Source organism: Chiloscyllium punctatum, chromosome 19 (genome assembly GCF_047496795.1).
Source record: "Chiloscyllium punctatum isolate Juve2018m chromosome 19, sChiPun1.3, whole genome shotgun sequence".
NCBI lineage: Eukaryota > Metazoa > Chordata > Chondrichthyes > Orectolobiformes > Hemiscylliidae > Chiloscyllium > Chiloscyllium punctatum.
The window spans coordinates 15,498,067-15,519,128 of NC_092757.1; positions in this window are offsets into that span (position 1 = coordinate 15,498,067).

The following is a 21,062-nucleotide window of genomic DNA, read 5'->3' on the forward strand; positions in this document are numbered from 1 at the left end:
CTGCAACAGGTAGGATTTGAATCCAGGCCTTCCATTCCAGAGCTAGGAACACTCCCACACAAGTTCAGGAATTGCAATCAAATCCAGAACTCTGGTTCAGAGACAGGGACACTACTCACTACACTACCATACCCAGAGTTTGAGTCATATTTGAGTGCCCACTTTCAGCTCGGTGTGGATTTATTTTAATCAGGTTACCATTAATGAACTACACAAAACACTTTGTACTGTTAAACAAATGCAAGAGATTTGTATCAACTGTAGGATGTTGAGTGTACTTGCTATGCTATCAAAATTAACTATAAACATCTTTAATTGGTATTACCTGTAGTCTACAATATTAAGGACAGAAACCCTGCAGACACACTCTGCCCAATGAAGAGTCTCAAATAGATATTTATTACTGAACACCAGAAACGAAGGAAGAGCTTAATTTCTGACTCCAAAACACCGATCACTCTTACCCAACTCTCACGTGCGACTCCCCTTTTCCTAAAACCATGAAATGATACCAGGCCACTGATTACTGTCCAGCCTCTCCTCCCCACTGACAGTGTCTGTAATCTGTCCCTCCTCCCCCTAACCACACAAGGCAAACCAAGTTCAGGGTCTTTGTGAAAATCAAGGCCGGAGTGTGCAGGCCGTCTGGAGAGGGATGGGCATTTTATAATTGAAGGGGGAGGGGGAGGTGGCAGTAATATCACTCACTGAACTGAGGAGTGGCAGATGGAGTTTAGTTTGGATTAATGCGAGGCATTGGATTTGGTAAATCCAAACAACAACAGGACCTATAGAATTAAAAGTAGGGTCTTTGGCAGTGTTGTTGTAGAACAGAGACCAAGGCCGTCAGGTATAATTCTTTAAAATTTGCATCTCATATAGATAGTGTGGTTAAGAAGGTGTTTAACACACATGTCTTCATTGGTCAGACCTTTGAGTATCGGAATTGGGACGTCATCTTGTGGTTGAACAGGACATTGGTGAGACCTTTTCTGGAATACTGTGTCCAATCAGGTCATCCTGCTCGCTCATTCCATAGGCACACCACCCTCTGGGTGAAAAAGCTGCCCCATAGGTCACTTTTAAATGTTTCCCCTCACACCTTAAGTCTATGTCCTCTAGTTTTGGACTCGCCGTGCCCTAAGAAAATACCTTGACTCTTCACTTTAATATTATTGACCTTGATATTATTAAACGGGAGAGGGTTCAGAAGAGATTAACCTGGATGTTGCTGGGAAAGGAGGGAGTGAGATATAAGGAGAGGCTGGGTAGGCTGGGACTGTTTTCACTGAAGAGTATGAGATTCTGCGGTAACTTTACACAAGGGCTGATATCTTTTCCCTAGAGTTGGGGTTTCAAAACTGAGGGATATTTTAAGGTGCGAGAAAAAAGATTTACAAAAGTCAAGAGAGGGAATTATGTTAGACAGAATCTGGCTTTGGTGTGGAATGAACTTCCACAAGAAGCGGTGAAAGCAGGGACAGTTACAACGTTTAAAGGACATTTAGATCAGTACATGGATAAGACACCAGTTTGGATGGTGCTGTGAGCAGCTGCCTTCCCACTCCCCTAATCTGAATGAATCCCTGTTGGTTTTCACCCTCTGCCAATGCCTGTGCAGTGGCGTGCGGAGGCCAGCAGAGGGTGGCGTTGCATCACTTTAAGCACCACAGAGACTGCCAGACCTGCCCCACACAGAGACACACAGATACACACACAGCAATTGTTAAGACACAACATTGAGCTCAGCTGGTAATTTAAACTAAACATAAAGAAAAGCTCAATTTCTCTTAACTGCTTATTTCCCCACTCCGACTCTACAGCAATTACATAAACGTAATTTCAAAACTATGCAGAAGCTGTTGTTTCATCTGACCTCACACCAAAATTTCTTTTTCCCATCTTTCCTGGGAAGAAGTGTCAACATTTTAGCATTCTGCAAACTGGGAACACATCCTTCCATGACACTGTCTCTCAGTCTCCCCATCTTTGTCACACCCCAAACTCTTCCCGTGTGGTGATATTTAAACTGATTCCCCTGCCATCTCTCTCTGGCAGTGATGCTCACACCCACAGCACCCCCTTGTCAGGGCACAATGGAGAGATGGAGCTGGAAATGGGTGGGAGCTGCACATCCTGTCACTTCCAGCATGGGCTGTAAGTTTCCCCACACTGGGCAGGGATCTCACACAGTCTTACTGAGGAATGCACTGGGGTGGTGTACACATGCTGGGAGGGTAACTGCTCCTGGTTTACAGATCAATGTATTGGGGTGGTGTACATAGCTCTACACGCTGGGAGGGTAACTGCTCCTGGTTGACAGATTAATGAATTGAGGTGGTGTACACAGCTCTACATGCTGAGAAGGTAACTGCTCCTGGGTCACAGATTAATGCAATGCGAAGGTGTGCATAATCCTACATTCTGGGAGGGTAGCTGCTCCTGGTTTACAGATGAATTCATGGGTGATCACTGCATAGGTCGCTGTGATGATCAGACTATCTAGTTGAGGTTTATAGATAATACAATGATGTAGTCTGTGCAGCTCTCCATGCTGGATGGATATTTGTTTCAGGTTTACACATTAGTGTCCTGTTGTGTTCTGCACAGCTCCCCGTCCTGGACAGGTATCTAGTCTTGGTTTATAGATCAATGCACTGCTGTGATCTGCACAGCTCCCCGTGCTGGACAGATATCTCGTCTGGGTTTATAGATCAATGCACTGCTGTGGTCTGCACAGCTCCCCGTTCTTACAGATAGCCGGTTGATGAAGAAGGGCTGATGCCCGAAACGCCGATTCTCCTACTCCTTGGATGCTGTCTGAGCTGCTGCGGTTTTCCAGCAACACATTTTCACCTCTGGACAGATATCTAGTCTGGGTTTATAGATCAATGTACTGCTGTGGTCTGCATTGCTTCCCATGCTGAATACTTGCTGGAGGGACACAGCAATCCAGGCAGCATCAGGAGGTGTAGAATTTGATGTTTCAGGTGTAGTCCTCCTTCAGGACTCTTATAGAACGGTAACACCCGAAATGTCGACATCTCCACGTCCTGATGCTGTCAGGATTGCTGTGTTCTCCCACCTTCCTGCCTGTCTACTTTGGACTCCAGCATCTGCAGCTTTTCTGTCTCTATCACAGCTTCCCAAACTGGACAGATGTCTAGCCTGCGTTTGAAGATAAGTGATGTGACATGATCTATGCAGTGTTCCACTCTGGACAGATTTCTGGATTGCACTGACCAGTGTAATAGATGAATCTGGACAGATTGCTGGGTTGTACCGAGTTTTACACTGGCCTGGTCTGTACAGTGTCCCACGGTGAACAGATATCTCCTCTGGGTGTATGGTGTCTGGGCTGGTTCTGTGAGGTGGATTGAGAATGTGGTATATCTAACCATTTCAGCTGATCTGGCAATGCCTTTAGTTCCCATTCCTGTGGTTGGACCCTCCGTCTCTCACCCCATTAATATTACAGTGTGTCCAGGCACAGTGCATCATGTTAGTGTGGTGGGTAGGGGGGAAAGGTGATGGACAGGTCAAGGGGTTCCCCGGAACGTTGTGTCCCCGACATTCTATAACTGACATTCCCCGAAATGTTCTGTCCCTGGCATTGTTTGTGAACGGCCGGACGTCAGTGAATTGAACAAACGATAAGATCCCGAGGGAAGATATCTCGTTCCAGGGAGAAGGAGACACTGTTCCGAAGGCCCCTCAGGCAGTTAAAGGGGGGAATACATTTCCCCTGCGTTTACATTTCTCCACGACACAGGATCGACCACAATTTAGGCCAAAATACAGAAATTCCCAAACTCCGTTTGTCTTCAGGACAGCAACGTTTCCATACTCCGTATTAGGAACTGGGAAGGAGTGACTTGTGTCTGCTCTCGATTGATCGAGTGTGTGGGAATGTTCGAGAAACAATCTGTCCTTATGGATGTGTTTGTGTGTGTTTTGGGGAGGGCGGGTTTCTTGTGGTTTATGTCACATTTTTGTCAGTAATTCTGACCTTCCCATTTGTTATTCCAGCTCCAATTATTTTAATAAATCCTTGAATACAGGGACACATTTGAAAATCTCACTGGGTCCCCGATCAAACGGGTCCCTTTGCCTCCAGGCTGATGGATAATGGGTTTGTTTTCCTTCCTCACAGTTAACGTAGTGACCATCTACGTCCTGCTTTATAAAGATTGTGGATTGTCTCCATGTGTCAGATGTTACCTGGGGGCCATGTAAGCGGCGGATCTCCTGGTCATTATCCTCGACCTGATCCTGAGACACATTCCCATTGTTTATCAGGAACAGTTTTATTTCCTGACGGACTCCGTCCCCGTGTGTAATATCCACGCCGTCCTGCTTTATGCAGCCACTGACTGCTCTGTCTGGTTCACCGTCACTTTCACCTTTGATCGGTTTGTGGCCATTTGTTGCCAGAAGCTGAAAAGTAAATATTGCAGTGAGACAACGGCAGCTGTGGTTCTGGGAGCAGTGACTGTGCTGAGCTGTTTAAAGAACATTTCCTGGTATTTTATTCTCACGGCTCGGTATTGGCTGGTGAACCAGCCCTGGTTTTGTGAGGTAACAGACGCTGCTCAATTCTCCAGTGTCTGGATCACAATCGAGTTCCTCCACCACATTCTAACCCCGTGTGTCCCATTTCACCTGATTCTGCTGCTCAATGTTCTCACTGTCAGACACATTTTAGTGACCAGCAGAGCCCGCAGGAGACTCCGCGCTCACACCAATGGGGACGCTCGGTCTGACACAGAAATGAGAAACCGAAAAAAATCCATCATTTTACTGTTTGTGATCTCGGCCAATTTCATCCTGTTATGGTCAACGTTAATGCTGTATTCTATATGGGCCCGGATGTATGATTTTGGGTATCAGTCTGTGTTTCTCGATGCCTTTGTGGGGGAATTGGGCTTCATGCTGCAGCTCCTCAGTTGCTGCACAAACACCGCGATTTATGCTGTGACCCAGACTAAGTTCAGACAGCAGCTGAAGAATGTGCTGAAATATCCCTTCACCCAAATCCATCCATCCATCAAATTCCCTCATTAATCACACCATCCAGGATTTTCTCATTTCAGTTCAGTGTTTCAGTGATGGAGCAGCCTGTCGCTATGGTAACAGACTGAGGGTAGCGTTGGTTTGTCCATCCTTATCCCACAGGGCGGGCACAGGGAAACATTTCAATGTTTCTCACAACTCAGAGGCCAGTGAGAAAAGGGTCCATTCCACTGACTGTATCCATCATTCATTTGTAAACAATAAAAATGTTGATTAAAGCGTGCCGAGCAGCAGAGTGACCGAAGTTGTTGTGTGTCTTTGGGTTGGAGAAACTGAGCTGGAGAGAGACAGACTCAGTCCCAAGTCCTGGTTCTCAGGGAAGGGGAGGGCACAGCGCCCTGAGCTTAGGAGCTATGTTTAACTCCCTTGGCCCCCTCCCACTCTAACCTGGTCTCCCCATTTCCTCTCCCCTACTCTTTCTCATCACTTCTCTCCCACTCTCTCTCTTTCTGCACAGTCTCTTTCTCACCTCCTCTCCCTTTCATTCTCTCGTCCCCTCTCAGACACCCCTCAACCCCGATTTCTCCACCTACCTTCATTATTGTTTCTCCCTCACCCTCCCCCTCTCCCTCTCACACCCCCAACACGAGATTCTCCACCTGCCTCCACTCTTCCCTCTCCCCCTCACCCTTACTCTCTCTCTCCTGCCGTCTCTGTCTCCCTCCCGCAATTCCGTCTCTCCCCTATTTTCTCCTCCTCCCATTTCCCACATCTCTCTATCATCTCACCCCACCCCCCACACGCAGACGCACCACCAACCCCCAGTCTCTGGGTTAGAGGGAGAGGGAAGGACCAGGGAGACAGAGTGTGTCAGAGAGAGGGAGGGACAGAAGGAAGAGAGATTCAGTCAGAGAGAAACAGAGGGAGGTGGGGAGAGAGAGACACTGAGGGATTGGGATCGAGAGTGAGAGAACGGGGAGAGAGAGTGAAGGAGCAGAGAGAGAGAGAGCAGGGGGCAAGAGACAGAGAGAGTTAGGGGAGAGATAAAGAGACAGGGCGAGTGAGAGAACGATGGAGCGATGGTGAGAGAGAGGAAAGAGAGAGGATGGGTGAGAAGGAGAGAAGGCTGCGAGAGGGTTTTCGAGAGTGAGAGAGAAGAGACGAGGGGGGCAGGGGAAGAGAGAGGGTGAGAGCGAGGGAGCGAAAGAGTGGGGCAAGAGAGAGGAGCTGAGAGAGGGAGATAGTGAGAGAGAGACATGCGAGGAGAGAGAGAGAAGGACAGACAGAGGGCGAGCAGTAGAGAGAGAGAGGGTGATACAGAGAATGAGAGAGAGAGAGATTGAGAGAGAGAGGCTGAGCGAGAGAAAGAGAGGAGCTGAGCAATACGGGGTGGGGGCAAGAGAGTTAGGGGATGGTGGCAAGTTAAAGCGAGACAGGGGCAATAACGAGAGAGAGAAGAGGAGAGAGAGAGAGATGAGGCGATCGTGACTTGAGAGAGAGAGAGTGAGCATGGTGGGAGATGGGTCCAGAGAGAAAGAAAAAGTGAGAGAGAAATAGAGAGAGATGCTCGCCGAGCTGGGAATTTGTCTTGCAAACCTTTCGTCCCCTGTCTAGGTGACATCCTCAGTGCTTGGGAGTCTCCTGTGAAGCGCTTCTGTGCTGTTTCCTCCGGCATTTATAGTGGCCTGTCTCTGCCGCTTCCGGTTGTCAGTTCTAGCTGTGTTCTTTAGTGGCCGGTATATTGGGTCCAGGTCGATGTGTTTGTTGATAGAGTCGGTGGATGAGTGCCATGCCTCTAGGAATTCCCTGGCTGTTCTCTGTTTGGCTTGTCCTATAATAGTAGTGTTGTCCCAGTCGATTTCATTTTGCTTGTCATCTGTGTGTGTGGCTACTAAGGATAACTGGTCGTGTCGTTTCGTGGCTAGTTGGTGGTCACAGCCAGGGAACAGCCAGGGAATTCCTAGAGGCATGGCACTCATCCACAGACTCTATCAACAAACACATCGACCACAACAACGAGCACCCGAGCTACAAATCTTCTCCCAAACTTTGAAAATAGAGAGAGAGTGACAGAGAGAGAAAGAGACACAGAGAGACAGACAGAGGGACGAGATGGGGGGTAGAGAGCGACAGAGTGATAGTGGGCGAGAGAGAGAGAGAGAGAGAGAATGTGCAGGGAGAGTGAATGAACAGGGAGAGATAGAGTGAGGGGGAGAGAGAGGGGCGCAAGAGAGAGCGGGAAGAGAGAGAGGTGGGCAAGAGAGAGGGGGATGACAGAGAGAGTGGGCGAGAGAGAGGGGGCGAGAGAGAGAGGGGGCGAGAGAGAGAGGGGGCAAGGAATGGCGAAAGAGACGGGGAAGAAGGAGAGGGGGCAAAAGAGGGGATGGGAAAAGAGAGGGGCTCGAAAGTGGGGGGGGGGCGAAAGAGAGGAGGATTGAAAGAGAGAGTATGTGAAAGGAGGGGCAAAAGAGGGTGTGGCGAAAGAAAGGGGGGCGAAAGGAGGGGCAAAAGAGGGGGACGAGAGAGGGGGGTCAAAAGGGGGGCGAAAGTTGGGGGCGAGTGAGAGAGAGAGGACGAGAGAGAGGGAGTTGAGAGAGAGGGAGAAACGGGGTGCAGAGAGAGAGGCAGTTGAGAGAGAGAGGAGCGAGGGCGGTCGAGAGAGAGAGGACAAGAGCGAGTGGGGGCGAGAGAGGTGGTTAAAGAGAGGGGGCGAGAGAGTGAGGGGGAGAGAGAGAGGGGAAGAGAGAGAGGGAAGAGCGAGAGGGGGAGAGAGGGGTGAAGAGAGGGGAGAGGGAGTGTGAGAGAGGGGGTTAAGGCAGGTGGCAGTGTTGGATGAGGTTGGCGAGGGGGCGGTGTTGGCCGGGTTTGGGGAGGGCGTGGTGTTGGATTGGGTTGGGGAGGGTGTGGTGTTGGACTAGTTTGGGGAAGGAGGCAGTGTTGGATTGGGTTGGGGAAGTGGACGGTGTAGGACGGGTTTGGGTAGGGGGCAATGTTTGATGGGGTTGGGGAAGGGGACGGTGTTTGACGGGGTTGGGGGATGGGGTGGTGTTGGACGGGGTCATGGGAGGGGGCGGTGTTGGATGGGGTTGTGGGAGAGGGTGGTGTTGGATGTGTTTGGGTTAGGGTGCGGTGTTGGACAGGGTTGTGGGAGGGGGCAGTGTTGGACGGGGTAGGGGAGGAGGCGGTATTGGACGGGGTTGGGGAGTGGATTCTTGGCAGGGTAGCAGTGTTGGATGGGAGCAGCGGGCATGGGTTTGGGTGTGGGGTGTGGTGCTAAGTGCAGGAGGCAGGACTCATGTTGGATGGCGGTGAGGGTCAGGCTGTGGTATGAGTGGACGGTGATGAAAGTCAGGCTGGGGCACTGTGTGGACGGCGGTGTGGGTCAGGCTGGGGGTTGTGTGTGAACAGCAGTGAGGATCAGGCTGGGGGTTGTGTGTGAACAGCAGTGAGGATCAGGCTGGGGGTGGTGTGTGGACGGCAGTGAGTCAAGGTGGGGGTGCTGTGTGGACGGTGGTGAGGGTCAGACTGGGGAAGGTGTGTGGATGGCAGTGAGGGTCAGACTGGGAGCAGTGTTGAATGCTGGTGAGAGTCAGGCGGGGTGCAGGTTTGGACGGTGGTGGGGGTCAGGCTGGGGGCAATATGTGGAGGGGCAGTGAGGTTCATGCTGTGGGTGGTTTTGGATAGCGTTGAAGATCAGGGTGGGGGCGTTGTGTGTACGGTGGTGAGGGTCAGCTTGGGGTGGTGTTGTGCGGTGGTGGGGGTCAGGATGGAGGCGGAGAATGGGCATCAGTCGTGTTCAGGCTGGGGCGGTGTGTGGGCGGCCGTGAGGTTCAGGCTGGGGGCAGGTGTGGGCGGCAGTGAGGGTTAGGGTTGGGGCGGTATTGGGCGGCAGTGAGGGTCAGGCTGGGGGCAGTGTGTGGGCGGCGGTGAGGGTCAAGCTGGGGGCGGTGTGTGGACGGCAGCGAGGGTCAGACTGGGTGCAGTGTGTGGATGACAGTGAAGGTCAATCTGGGTGCAATGTGCAGATGGCAGTGAGGGTCAGTCTGGGTGTGGTGTGTGGGCAGCAGTAAGTGTCAGTCTGGGTGCGGTGTGTGGATGGCAGTAAGGGTTAGCCTGGGTGAGACGTGTGGATGGCAGTGAGGGTCAGGCTGGGGGTGGTGTGAGGTCGGCAGTGAGGATCAGGCTTGTTGCAATTTTGGTCGGTGGTGGGGTTCAGACTGGGGACGGTTGTTGGATGGTTGTGAGGGTCAGGTTGGGGTTATTGGTGGTCGGCAGTGAGGGTCAGACTGGGGGCAGTGTTTTTGACGTCAATTAGGGTCAGGCTGGGGTGTGTGTGGACGGCAGTAATGGTCAGGCTGTGGGTGGTACGAGGACGGCGGAGGGGTCGGGATGGGGGCGGTGTGAAGACGGCAGTGAACGTCAGGTGGGGTGCTGTGTTTGATGGCATTGAGAATCAGGCTGTGGGCAGCGTGTGGAAGGTGGTGAGCGTCTGGCTGGGTGCGGTGCGTGGATGGCAGTGAGGGGCCGTCTGGGTGTGGTGTGTGGATGGCAGTGAGGGTCAGTCTGTGTGCGTTGTGTGGATGGCAGTGAAGGTCAGTCTGGGTGCAGTGTGCGGACGGTAGTGAGGGACTGGTGGGGTACGGTGTGCGGGCAACAGTGACGGTCAGTCTGGTTACGGTGTGTGGATGGCAGCGAGGGTCTGTCGGGGTACGGTGTGCGGAGGGCAGTGAGGGTCAGTCTGGGTGCGGTGTGTGGATGGCAGTGAGGGTCCGTCTGGGTGCGGCGTGTGGATGGCTGTGAGGGTCTGCCTGGTTGCGGTGTGTGGACAGCAGTGAGTGTCAGCCTGGGTGCGGTGTGCGGACGTCTGTGAGGGTCAGTCTGGGTGCGGTCTATGGACGGCAGTGATGGTCATTCTGGTTGCGGTGCGCAGACAGCAGTGAGTGTCAGTCTGGGTGCGGTGTGTCGGCGGCAGTGAGGGTCATTCTGGGTGTGGTCTGTGGATGGCAGTGAGGGTCATTCTGGGTGTGGTGTGTGGATGGCAGTGAGGGTCCGTCTGGGCGCGGTGTGTGGATGGCAGTGAGGGTCCGTCTGGGTGCGGTGTGGGATGGCAGTGAAGGTCGGTCTGGGTGCGGAGTGTGGACGGCAGTGAGATCAGCCTGGGTGCGGTGTGTGCACGGCAGTGAGGATCAGTCTGTGTGCGTTGCGTGGATGGCAGTGAGGGTCTGTCGGTGTACGGTGTGCGGAGGGCAGTGAGGGTCAGTCTGGGTGCTGTGTGTGGATGGCAGTGAGGGTCCGTCTGGGTGCGGCGTGTGGATGGCAGTGAGGGTCAGCCTGGTTGCGGTGTGTGGACAGCAGTGAGTGTCAGCCTGGGTGCGGTGTGCAGACGTCTGTGAGGGTCAGTCTGGGTGCGGTCTATGGACGACAGTGATGGCCATTCTGGGTGCGGTGCGCAGACGGCAGTGAGGGTCAGTCTGGTTGCGGTGTGTCGGCGGCAGTGTTGGTCAGGCTGGGGACGGTGTGTCGGCGGCGGTGAGGGTCAGGCTGGGTGTTGTGTGTGGTTGGCAGTGAGGGTCAGTCTGTGTGCGTTGTGTGGATGGCAGTGAGTGTCAGTCTGGGTACGGTGTGCGGATGGAAGTAAGTGTCAGTTTGGATGTGGTGTGTGGATGGCGGTGATGGTCAGTCTGGGTGCGGTGTGTGGACAGCAGTGAGAGTCAATCAGGGTGCGTTGTGTGGATGGCAGTGAGGGTCTGTCTGGGTGCGGTGTGCAGACGGCAGTGATGGTCAGTGAGGGTACGGTGTGTGGACGGCAGTGAGAGTCAGTCTGTGTGCGGTGTGTGGACGGCAGTGAGAGTCAGTCTGTGTGCGGTGTGTGGACGGCAGTGAGGGTCAGTCTGGGTGCGGTGTGTGGATGGCAGTGAGGGTCAGTCTGGGTGCAGTGTGTGGTCGGCAGTGAGGGTCAGGCTGTGGGCAGTGTGTGGAAGGCAGTGAGGGTCAGTCTGGGTGCGGTGTGAGGACGGCAGTGAGGGTCAGCTTGGGTGCGGTGTGTGGATGGCAGTAAGGGTTAGCCTGGGTGCGGTGAGTGGACGGCAGTGAGGGTCAGGCTGGGGGTGGTGTGAGGTCGGCAGTGAGGATCAGGCTTGTTGCAATTTTGGACGGTGGTAGGGTTCAGACTGGGGACGGTTGTTGGATGGTTGTGAGGGTCAGGTTGGGGTTATTGGTGCTCGGCAGTGAGGGTCAGGCTGGGGGCAGTGTTTTTGACGTCAATTAGGGTCAGGCTGGGGTGTGTTTGGACGGCAGTAATGGTCAGGCTGTGGGTGGTACGTGGACGGCGGAGGGGTCAGGATGGGGGCGGTGTGCAGACGGCAGTGAAGGTCAGGTGGGGTGCTGTGTTTGATGGCATTGAGCATCAGGCAGTGGGCAGCGTGTGGAAGGTGGTGAGCGTCTGGCTGGGTGCGGTGCGTGGATGGCAGTGAGGGGACGTCTGGGTGTGGTGTGTGGATGGCAGTGAGGGTCAGTCTGTGTGCGTTGTGTGGATGGCAGTGAGGGTCAGTCTGGGTGCAGTGTGTGAACAGCAATGACAGACAGTCTGTGTGCGGTGTGCTAATGGCAGTGAGGTTGTGTCTGGGGGCAGTGTGTAGGCGGCAGTGAGGGTCAGGCTGGCTGCGGTGTGTGCACGGAAGTGAGGGTCATTCTGGGTGCGGTGTGTGTCTGGCAGTGAGGGTCAGTCTGTTTACAGTCTGCGGACGGCAGTGAGAATCAGTCTGGCTGCAGAGTGTGCACGGAAGTGAGGATCAGTCTGGGTGCAGTGTGTGGATGGCAGTGAGGGTCACTTTGGGTGTGGTGTGAGGATGGCAGTGAGGGTCTGTCTGGGTGCAGTGTGCGGATGGCAGTGAGGGTCAGTCTGGGTGCGGTGTGTGGATGGCAGTGAGGGTCAGTTAGGGTGTGGTGTGCGGATGGCAGTGAGGGTCAGTCTGGGTGCGGTGTGTGGACGGCAGTGAGGTTGTGTCTGGGTGCAGTGTGTAGGCGGCAGTGAGGGTCAGGCTGGGTGCGGTGTGTGGATGGCAGTGAGGGTCACTCTGGGTGTGTTGTGTGGATGGCAGTGAGGGTCAGTCTGGGTGCGGTGTGCAGATGGCAGTGAGGGTCAGTCTGGGTGCGGTGTGTGGACGGCAGTGAGGTTGTGTCTGAGTGCAGTGTGTAGGCGGCAGTGAGGGTCAGGCTGGGTGCGGTGTATGCACGGCAGTGAGTGTCAGTCTGGGTGCGGTGTGTGGATGGCAGTGAGGGTCACTCTGGGTGTGTTGTGTGGATGGCAGTGAGCGTCAGTCTGTGTGCGGTGTGCAGATGGCAGTGAGGGTCAGTCTGGGTGCGGTTTGCGCACGGAAGTGAAGGTCAGTCTGGGTGCGGTGTGTTGATGGCAGTGAGGGTCAGTTTAGGTGTGGTGTGCGGATGGCAGTGAGGGTCAGTCTTGGTGCGGTGTGCGGATATCAGTGAGGGTCAGTCTGGGATACGGTGTGTGCACGGAAGTGAAGGTCAGTCTGGATGTAGAGTGTGGATGGCAGTGAGGTTCAGTCTGGGTGTGGGGTGCGGATGGCAATGAGGGTCAGTCTGGGGCCGGTGTATGGACGGCAGTGTGGATCAGTTTGGGTGTGGTGTGCGGATGGCAGCGACGGTCAGTCTGAGTGCGGTGTGCGGAAGGCAGTGAGGGTCAGTCTGTGTACGTTGTGTGGACGGCAGTGAGGGTCAGTTTGGGTACGGTGTGCGGATGGCAGTGAGGGTCAATCTGGGTGCGGTGTGTGCACGGAAGTGAGGGTCTGACTGGGAGCGGTGTGTGAATGGCATTGCGAGTCAATCTGGGTGTGGTGTGTGGATGGCAGTGAGGGTCAGTCTGGTTGCGGTGTGCGGATGGCAGTGAGGGTCAGTCTGTGTGTGGTATGTGGATGGCAGTGAGGGTCAGTCTGGGTGCGCTGTGTGGATGGCAGTGAGGGTCAGTCTGTGTATGGTGTGTGGATGGCAGTGAGGGTCAGTCTGGGTGTGGTGTGTGGATGGCAGTGAGGGTCATTCTGGGTGCGGTTTGTGGAAGGAAGTGAGGGTCAGTCTGGGTGTGGTGCGTGGATGGCAGTGAGCGTCTGTCTGGGTGCGGTGTGTGGACAGCAATGAGGGTCAGTCTGGATGCGTTGTGTGGATGGCAGTGAAGCTCAGTCTGGGTACGTTTTGTGGACGGCAGTGAGGGTCAGTCTGTGTGTGGTGTGCGGATGGCAGTAAGGGTCATTCTGGGTGCGGAGTGTGGACAGCAATGATGGTCAGTCTGTGTGCGGTGTGCTAATGGCAGTGAGATTGTGTCTGGGTGCGTGGTGTAGGCGGCAGTGAGGGTCAGTCTGTTTACAGTCTGCGGACGGCAGTGAGAATCAGTGTGGCTGCAGTGTGTGGATGGCAGTGAGGGTCAGTTTGGGTGTGGTGTGCGGATGGCAGTGAGGGTCAGTCTGGGTGCGGTGTGCGGATGGCAGTGAGGGTCAGCCTGGTTGCGGTGTGTGCATGGAAGTGAAGGTCAGTCTGGGTGCGGTGTGCGGACGTCTGTGAGGGTCAGTCTGGGTGCGGGGTGTCGCCGGCAGTGAGGGTCATTCTGGGTGTGGTCTGTGGATGGCAGTGACGGTCAGTCTGTGTGCGGTGTGCGGATGGCAGTGAGGGTCAGTCTGGGTGTGGTGTGTGCACGGCAGCGAGGGTCAGTCTGGGCGCGGTGTGTGGATGGCAGTGAGTGTCCGTCTGGGTGCGGTGTGCAGATGGCAGTGTGGGTCAGCCTGGGTGTGGTTTGTGGACGGCATTGAGGGAGAGCCTGGGTGCGGTGTGTGGATGGCAGTGAGAGTCAGGCTGGGGCGGTGTGAGGTGGGCAGTGAGGATCAGGCTTGTTGCAGTTTTGGTCGGTGGTGGGTTTCAGGCTGTGGTCGGTTGGTGGACGGTGGTGAGGGTCAGGTTGGGGTTATTGGTGGTCGGCAGTGAGGATCAGGCTGCGGGCAGTGTTTTAAACGTCAATGAGGGTCAGGCTGGGGGGTGGTGGATGGCAGTGATGGTCAGGCTGTGGGTGGTACGTGGACGGCGGAGGGGTCAGGATGCGGGCGGTGTGCAGATGGCAGTGAAGGTCATTTGGGGTGCCGTGTTTGACGGAATTGAGCATCAGGCTGTGGGCGGAGTGTGGATGGTAGTGAGCATCATGCTGTGGGGGGCGTGTGGAAGATGGTGAGCGTCTGGATGGGTGCAGTGCATGGGCGGACAGGACGGTCAGGCTGGGGGCGGTGTGTAGTCGGCAGTGAGGGTCAGATTGGGGGCAGTGTGTAGGTGGCGGTGAGGGTCAGGCTGGGGGTGTGATTGCGGATGGCAATGAGGGTCAGTCTGGGTCCGGTGTGTGTATGGCAGTGAGGGTCAGTCTGAGTTCGTGGTGTGGATGACAGTGAGGTTCAGACTGTGCGTGGTGTGTTGACAGCAGTGAGGGTCAGTCTGAGTGCGGTGTGCCAATGGCAGTGAGGGTCAGTCTGGGTGCGGTGTGTGGACGGCAGTGAGGTTGTGTCTGGGTGCAGTGTGTAGGCGGCAGTGAGGGTCAGGCTGGGTGCGGTGTGTGGATGGCAGTGAGGGTCACTCTGGGTGTGTTGTGTGGATGGCAGTGAGGGTCAGTCTGGGTGCGGTGTGCAGATGGCAGTGAGGGTCAGTCTGGGTGCGGTGTGTTGATGGCAGTGAGTGTCAGTCTGGGTGCGGTTTGTGCACGGAAGTGAAGGTCAGTCTGGGTGCGGTGTGTTGATGGCAGTGAGGGTCAGTTTAGGTGTGGTGTGCGGATGGCAGTGAGGGTCAGTCTTGGTGCGGTGTGCGGATATCAGTGAGGGTCAGTCTGGGATACGGTGTGTCCACGGAAGTGAAGGTCAGTCTGGGTGTGGTGTGTGGATGGCAGTGAGGTTCAGTCTGGGTGTGGGGTGCGGATGGCAATGAGGGTCAGTCTGGGTGCGGTGTGTGGACAGCAGTGAGGGTCAATCAGGGTGCGTTGTGTGGATGGCAGTGAGTGTCAGTCTGGGTACGGTGTGCGGACGGAAGTGAAGGTCAGTTTGGGTGTGGTGTGTGGATGGCGGTGAAGGTCAGTCTGTGTGTGGTGTGCAGACGGCAGTGAGGGTCAGTCTGGGTGCGGTGTGTGGACAGCAGTGAGGGTCAATCAGGGTGCGTTGTGTGGATGGCAGTGAGGGTCTGTCTGGGTGCGGTGTGCAGACGGCAGTGATGGTCAGTGAGGGTACGGTGTGTGGACAGCAGTGAGAGTCAGTCTGTGTGCGGTGTGTGGATGACAGTGAGGGTCAGTCTGGGTGCAGTTTGAGGACGGCAGTGAGGGTCAGCCTGGGTGCAGTGTGAGGAAAGCAGTGAGGGTTAGCCTGGGTGCGATGTGTGGACGGCAGTGAGGGTCAGTGTGGGTGCGGTGTGTGGACGGCAGTGAGGGTCAGGCTGGGGGTGGTGTGAGTTCGGCATTGAGGATCAGGTTTGTTGCAGTTTTGGTCGGTGGTGGGGTTCAGGCTGGGGATGGATTGTGGTTGGTTGCGAGGGTCAGGTTGTGGTTATTGGTGGTCGGCAGTGAGGGTCAGGCTGGGGGCAGTGTTTTTGACGTCAATGAGGGTCAGGCTGGGGGTGTGTGGACGGCAGTGATTGTCAGGCTGTGGGTGGTACGTGGACGGCGGAGGGGTCAGGATGGGGGCGGTGTGCAGACGGCAGTGAAGGTCAGGTGGGGTGCTGTGTTTGATGGCATTGAGCATCAGGCAGTGGGCAGCGTGTGGAAGGTGGTGAGCGTCTGGCTGGGTGCGGTGCGTGGATGGCAGTGAGGGGCCGTCTGGGTGTGGTGTGTGGATGGCAGTGAGGGTCAGTCTGTGTGCGTTGTGTGGATGGCAGTGAGGGTCAGTCTGGGTGCAGTGTGCGGACGGTAGTGAGGGACTGGTGGGGTACGGTGTGCGGACAACAGCGAGGGTCAGTCTGCGTGCGGAGTGTGGACAGCAGTGAGATCAGCCTGGGTGCGGTGTGTGCACGGCAGTGAGGATCAGTCTGTGTGCGTTGCGTGGATGGCAGTGAGGGTCTGTCGGTTGACGGTGTGCGGAGGGCAGTGAGGGTCAGTCTGTGTGCGGTGTGTGGATGGCAGTGAGGGTCAGTCTGGGTGCGGTGTGTGGATGGCAGTGAGGATCCGTCTGGGTGCGGCGTGTGGATGGCAGTGAGGGTCAGCCTGGTTGCGGTGTGTGGACAGCAGTGAGTGTCAGCCTGGGTGCGGTGTGCGGATGTCTGTGAGGGTCAGTCTGGATGCGGTGTGTCGGCGGCAGTGAGGGTCAGGCTGGGGACGGTGTGTCGGCGGCAGTGAGGGTCAGGCTGGGGGCGGTGTGTGGATGGCAGTGAGTGTCAGTCTGGGTACGGTGTGCGGACGGAAGTGAAGGTCAGTTTGGGTGTGGTGTGTGGATGGCGGTGAAGGTCAGTCTGTGTGTGGTGTGCAGACGGCAGTGAGGGTCAGTCTGGGTGCGGTGTGTGGACAGCAGTGAGGGTCAATCAGGGTGCGTTGTGTGGATGGCAGTGAGGGTCTGTCTGGGTGCGGTGTGCAGACGGCAGTGATGGTCAGTGAGGGTACGGTGTGTGGACAGCAGTGAGAGTCAGTCTGTGTGCGGTGTGTGGATGACAGTGAGGGTCAGTCTGGGTGCAGTTTGAGGAAAGCAGTGAGGGTTAGCCTGGGTGCGGAGTGTGGACAGCAGTGAGATCAGCCTGGGTGCGGTGTGTGCACGGCCGTGAGGATCAGTCTGTGTGCGTTGCGTGGATGGCAGTGAGGGTCTTTCGGTGTACGGTGTGCGGAGGGCAGTGAGGGTCAGTCTGGGTGCGGTGTGTGGATGGCAGTGAGGGTCAGTCTGGGTGCGGTGTGTGGATGGCAGTGAGGATCCGTCTGGGTGCGGCGTGTGGATGGCAGTGAGGGTCAGCCTGGTTGTGGTGTGTGGACAGCAGTGAGTGTCAGCCTGGGTGCGGTGTGCGGACGTCTGTGAGGGTCAGTCTGGATGCGGTGTGTCGGCGGCAGTGAGGGTCAGGCTGGGGACGGTGTGTCGGCGGCAGTGAGGGTCAGGCTGGGGACGGTGTGTCGGCGGCACTGAGGGTCAGGCTGGGGGCGGTGTGTGGATGGCAGTGAGTGTCAATCTGGGTACGGTGTGCGGACGGAAGTGAGGGTCAGTTTGGGTGTGGTGTGTGGATGGCGGTGAAGGTCAGTCTGTGTGTGGTGTGCAGACGGCAGTGAGGGTCAGTCTGGGTGCGGTGTGTGGACAGCAGTGAGGGTCAATCAGGGTGCGTTGTGTGGATGGCAGTGAGGGTCTGTCTGGGTGCGGTGTGCAGACGGCAGTGATGGTCAGTGAGGGTACGGTGTGTGGACAGCAGTGAGAGTCAGTCTGTGTGCGGTGTGTGGATGACAGTGAGGGTCAGTCTGGGTGCAGTGTGTGAACAGCAATGACAGTCAGTCTGTGTGCGGTGTGCTAATGGCAGTGAGGTTGTGTCTGGGTGCAGTGTGTAGGCGGCAGTGAGGGTCAGGCTGGCTGCGGTGTGTGCACGGAAGTGAGGGTCATTCTGGGTGCGGTGTGTGTCTGGCAGTGAGGGTCAGTCTGTTTACAGTCTGCGGACGGCAGTCAGAATCAGTCTTGGTGCGGTGTGTGCACGGAAGTGAAGGTCAGTCTGGGTGCGGTGTGTGGATGGCAGTGAGGGTCAGTCTGGGTGTGGTGTGAGGATGGCAATAAGGGTCAGTCTGGGTCCGGTGTGTGGACGGCAGTGAAGGTCAGTCTGAGTTCGGGGTGTGGATGGCTGTGAGGTTCAGTCTGGGTGTGGTGTGTTGAGAGCAGTGAGGGTCAGTCTGAGTGCGGTGTGCCAATGGCAGTGAGGGTCAGTCTGGGCGCGGTGTGTGGACGGCAGTGAGGTTGTGGCTGGGTGCAGTGTGTAGGCGGCAGTGAGGGTCAGGCTGGGTGCGGTGTATGCACGGCAGTGAGGGTCAGTCTGGCTGCGGTGTGTGGATGGCAGTGAGGGTCACTCTGGGTGTGTTGTGTGGATGGCAGTGAGCGTCAGTCTGGGTGCGGTGTGCAGATGGCAGTGAGGGTCAGTCTGGGTGCGGTTTGTGCACGGAAGTGAAGGTCAGTCTGGGTGCGGTGTGTTGATGGCAGTGAGGGTCAGTTTAGGTGTGGTGTGCGGATGGCAGTGAGGGTCAGTCTTGGTGCGGTGTGCGGATATCAGTGAGGGTCAGTCTGGGATACGGTGTGTGCACGGAAGTGAAGGTCAGTCTGGGTGTGGTGTGTGGTTGGCAGTGAGGGTCATTCTGGGTGCGGTGTGTGGACGGCAGTAAGGGTCAGTCTGGGTGCGGTGTGCGGATGGCAGTGAGGGTCAGTCTGTGTGTGGTGTGTGGATGGCAGTGAGGGTCAGTCTGTGTATGGTGTGTGGATGGCAGTGAGGGTCAGTCTGGGTGTGGTGTGTGGATGGCAGTGAGGGTCATTCTGGGTGCGGTTTGTGGAAGGAAGTGAGGGTCAGTCTGGGTGTGGTGCGTGGATGGCAGTGAGCGTCTGTCTGGGTGCGGTGTGTGGACAGCAATGAGGGTCAGTCTGGATGCGTTGTGTGGATGGCAGTGAAGCTCAGTCTGGGTACGTTTTGTGGACGGCAGTGAGGGTCAGTCTGTGTGTGGTGTGCGGATGGCAGTAAGGGTCATTCTGGGTGCGGTGTGTGGACAGCAATGATGGTCAGTCTGTGTGCGGTGTGCTAATGGCAGTGAGATTGTGTCTGGGTGCGTGGTGTAGGCGGCAGTGAGGGTCAGTCTGTTTACAGTCTGCGGACGGCAGTGAGAATCAGTGTGGCTGCAGTGTGTGGATGGCAGTGAGGGTCAGTTTGGGTGTGGTGTGCGGATGGCAGTGAGGGTCAGACTGGGTGCGGTGTGCGGATGGCAGTGAGGGTCAGCCTGGTTGCGGTGTGTGCACGGAAGTGAAGGTCAGTCTGGGTGCGGTGTGCGGACGTCTGTGAGGGTCAGTCTGGGTGCGGGGTGTCGCCGGCAGTGAGGGTCATTCTGGGTGTGGTCTGTGGATGGCAGTGACGGTCAGTCTGTGTGCGGTGTGCGGTTGGCAGTGAGGGTCAGTCTGGGTGTGGTGTGTGCACGGCGGCGAGGGTCAATCTGGGCGCGGTGTGTGGATGGCAGTGAGTGTCCGTCTGGGTGCGGTGTGCAGATGGCAGTGTGGGTCAGCCTGGGTGTGGTTTGTGGACGGCATTGAGGGAGAGCCTGGGTGCGGTGTGTGGATGGCAGTGAGAGTCAGGCTGGGGCGGTGTGAGGTGGGCAGTGAGGATCAGGCTTGTTGCAGTTTTGGTCGGTGGTGGGTTTCAGGCTGTGGTCGGTTGGTGGACGGTGGTGAGGGTCAGGTTGGGGTTATTGGTGGTCGGCAGTGAGGATCAGGCTGCGGGCAGTGTTTTAAACGTCAATGAGGGTCAGGCTGGGGGGTGGTGGATGGCAGTGATGGTCAGGCTGTGGGTGGTACGTGGACGGCGGAGGGGTCAGGATGCGGGCGGTGTGCAGATGGCAGTGAAGGTCATTTGGGGTGCTGTGTTTGACGGAATTGAGCATCAGGCTGTGGGCGGAGTGTGGATGGTAGTGAGCATCATGCTGTGGGGGGCGTGTGGAAGATGGTGAGCGTCTGGATGGGTGCAGTGCATGGGCGGACAGGACGGTCAGGCTGGGGGCGGTGTGTAGTCGGCAGTGAGGGTCAGATTGGGGGCAGTGTGTAGGTGGCGGTGAGGGTCAGGCTGGGGGTGTGATTGCGGATGGCAATGAGGGTCAGTCTGGGTCCGGTGTGTGTATGGCAGTGAGGGTCCGTCTGAGTTCATGGTGTGGATGACAGTGAGGTTCAGACTGTGCGTGGTGTGTTGACAGCAGTGAGGGTCAGTCTGAGTGCGGTGTGCCAATGGCAGTGAGGGTCAGTCTGGGTGCGGTGTGTGGACGGCAGTGAGGTTATGTCTGGGTGCAGTATGTAGGCGGCAGTGAGGGTCAGGCTGGGTGCGGTGTGTGGATGGCAGTGAGGGTCACTCTGGGTGTGTTGTGTGGACGGCAGTGAGGGTCAGTCTGGGTGCGGTGTGCAGATGGCAGTGAGGGTCAGTCTGGGTGCGGTGTGTGGACGGCAGTGAGGTTGTGTCTGGGTGCAGTGTGTAGGCGGCAGTGAGGGTCAGGCTGGGTGCGGTGTATGCACGGCAGTGAGGGTTAGTCTGGCTGCGGTGTGTGGATGGCAGTGAGGGTCACTCTGGGTGTGTTGTGTGGATGGCAGTGAGCGTCAGTCTGGGTGCGGTGTGCAGATGGCAGTGAGGGTCAGTCTGGGTGCGGTTTGTGCACGGAAGTGAAGGTCAGTCTGGGTGCGGTGTGTTGATGGCAGTGAGGGTCAGTTTAGGTGTGGTGTGCGGATGGCAGTGAGGGTCAGTCTTGGTGCGGTGTGCGGATATCAGTGAGGGTCAGTCTGGGATACGGTGTGTGCACGGAAGTGAAGGTCAGTCTGGGTGTGGTGTGTGGTTGGCAGTGAGGGTCATTCTGGGTGCGGTGTGTGGACGGCAGTAAGGGTCAGTCTGGGTGCGGTGTGCGGATGGCAGTGAGGGTCAGTCTTTGTGTGGTGTGTGGATGGCAGTGAGGGTCAGTCTGTGTATGGTGTGTGGATGGCAGTGAGGGTCAGTCTGGGTGTGGTGTGTGGATGGCAGTGAGGGTCATTCTGGGTGCGGTTTGTGGAAGGAAGTGAGGGTCAGTCTGGGTGTGGTGCGTGGATGGCAGTGAGCGTCTGTCTGGGTGCGGTGTGTGGACAGCAATGAGGGTCAGTCTGGATGCGTTGTGTGGATGGCAGTGAAGCTCAGTCTGGGTACGTTTTGTGGACGGCAGTGAGGGTCAGTCTGTGTGTGGTGTGCGGATGGCAGTAAGGGTCATTCTGGGTGCGGTGTGTGGACAGCAATGATGGTCAGTCTGTGTGCGGTGTGCTAATGGCAGTGAGATTGTGTCTGGGTGCGTGGTGTAGGCGGCAGTGAGG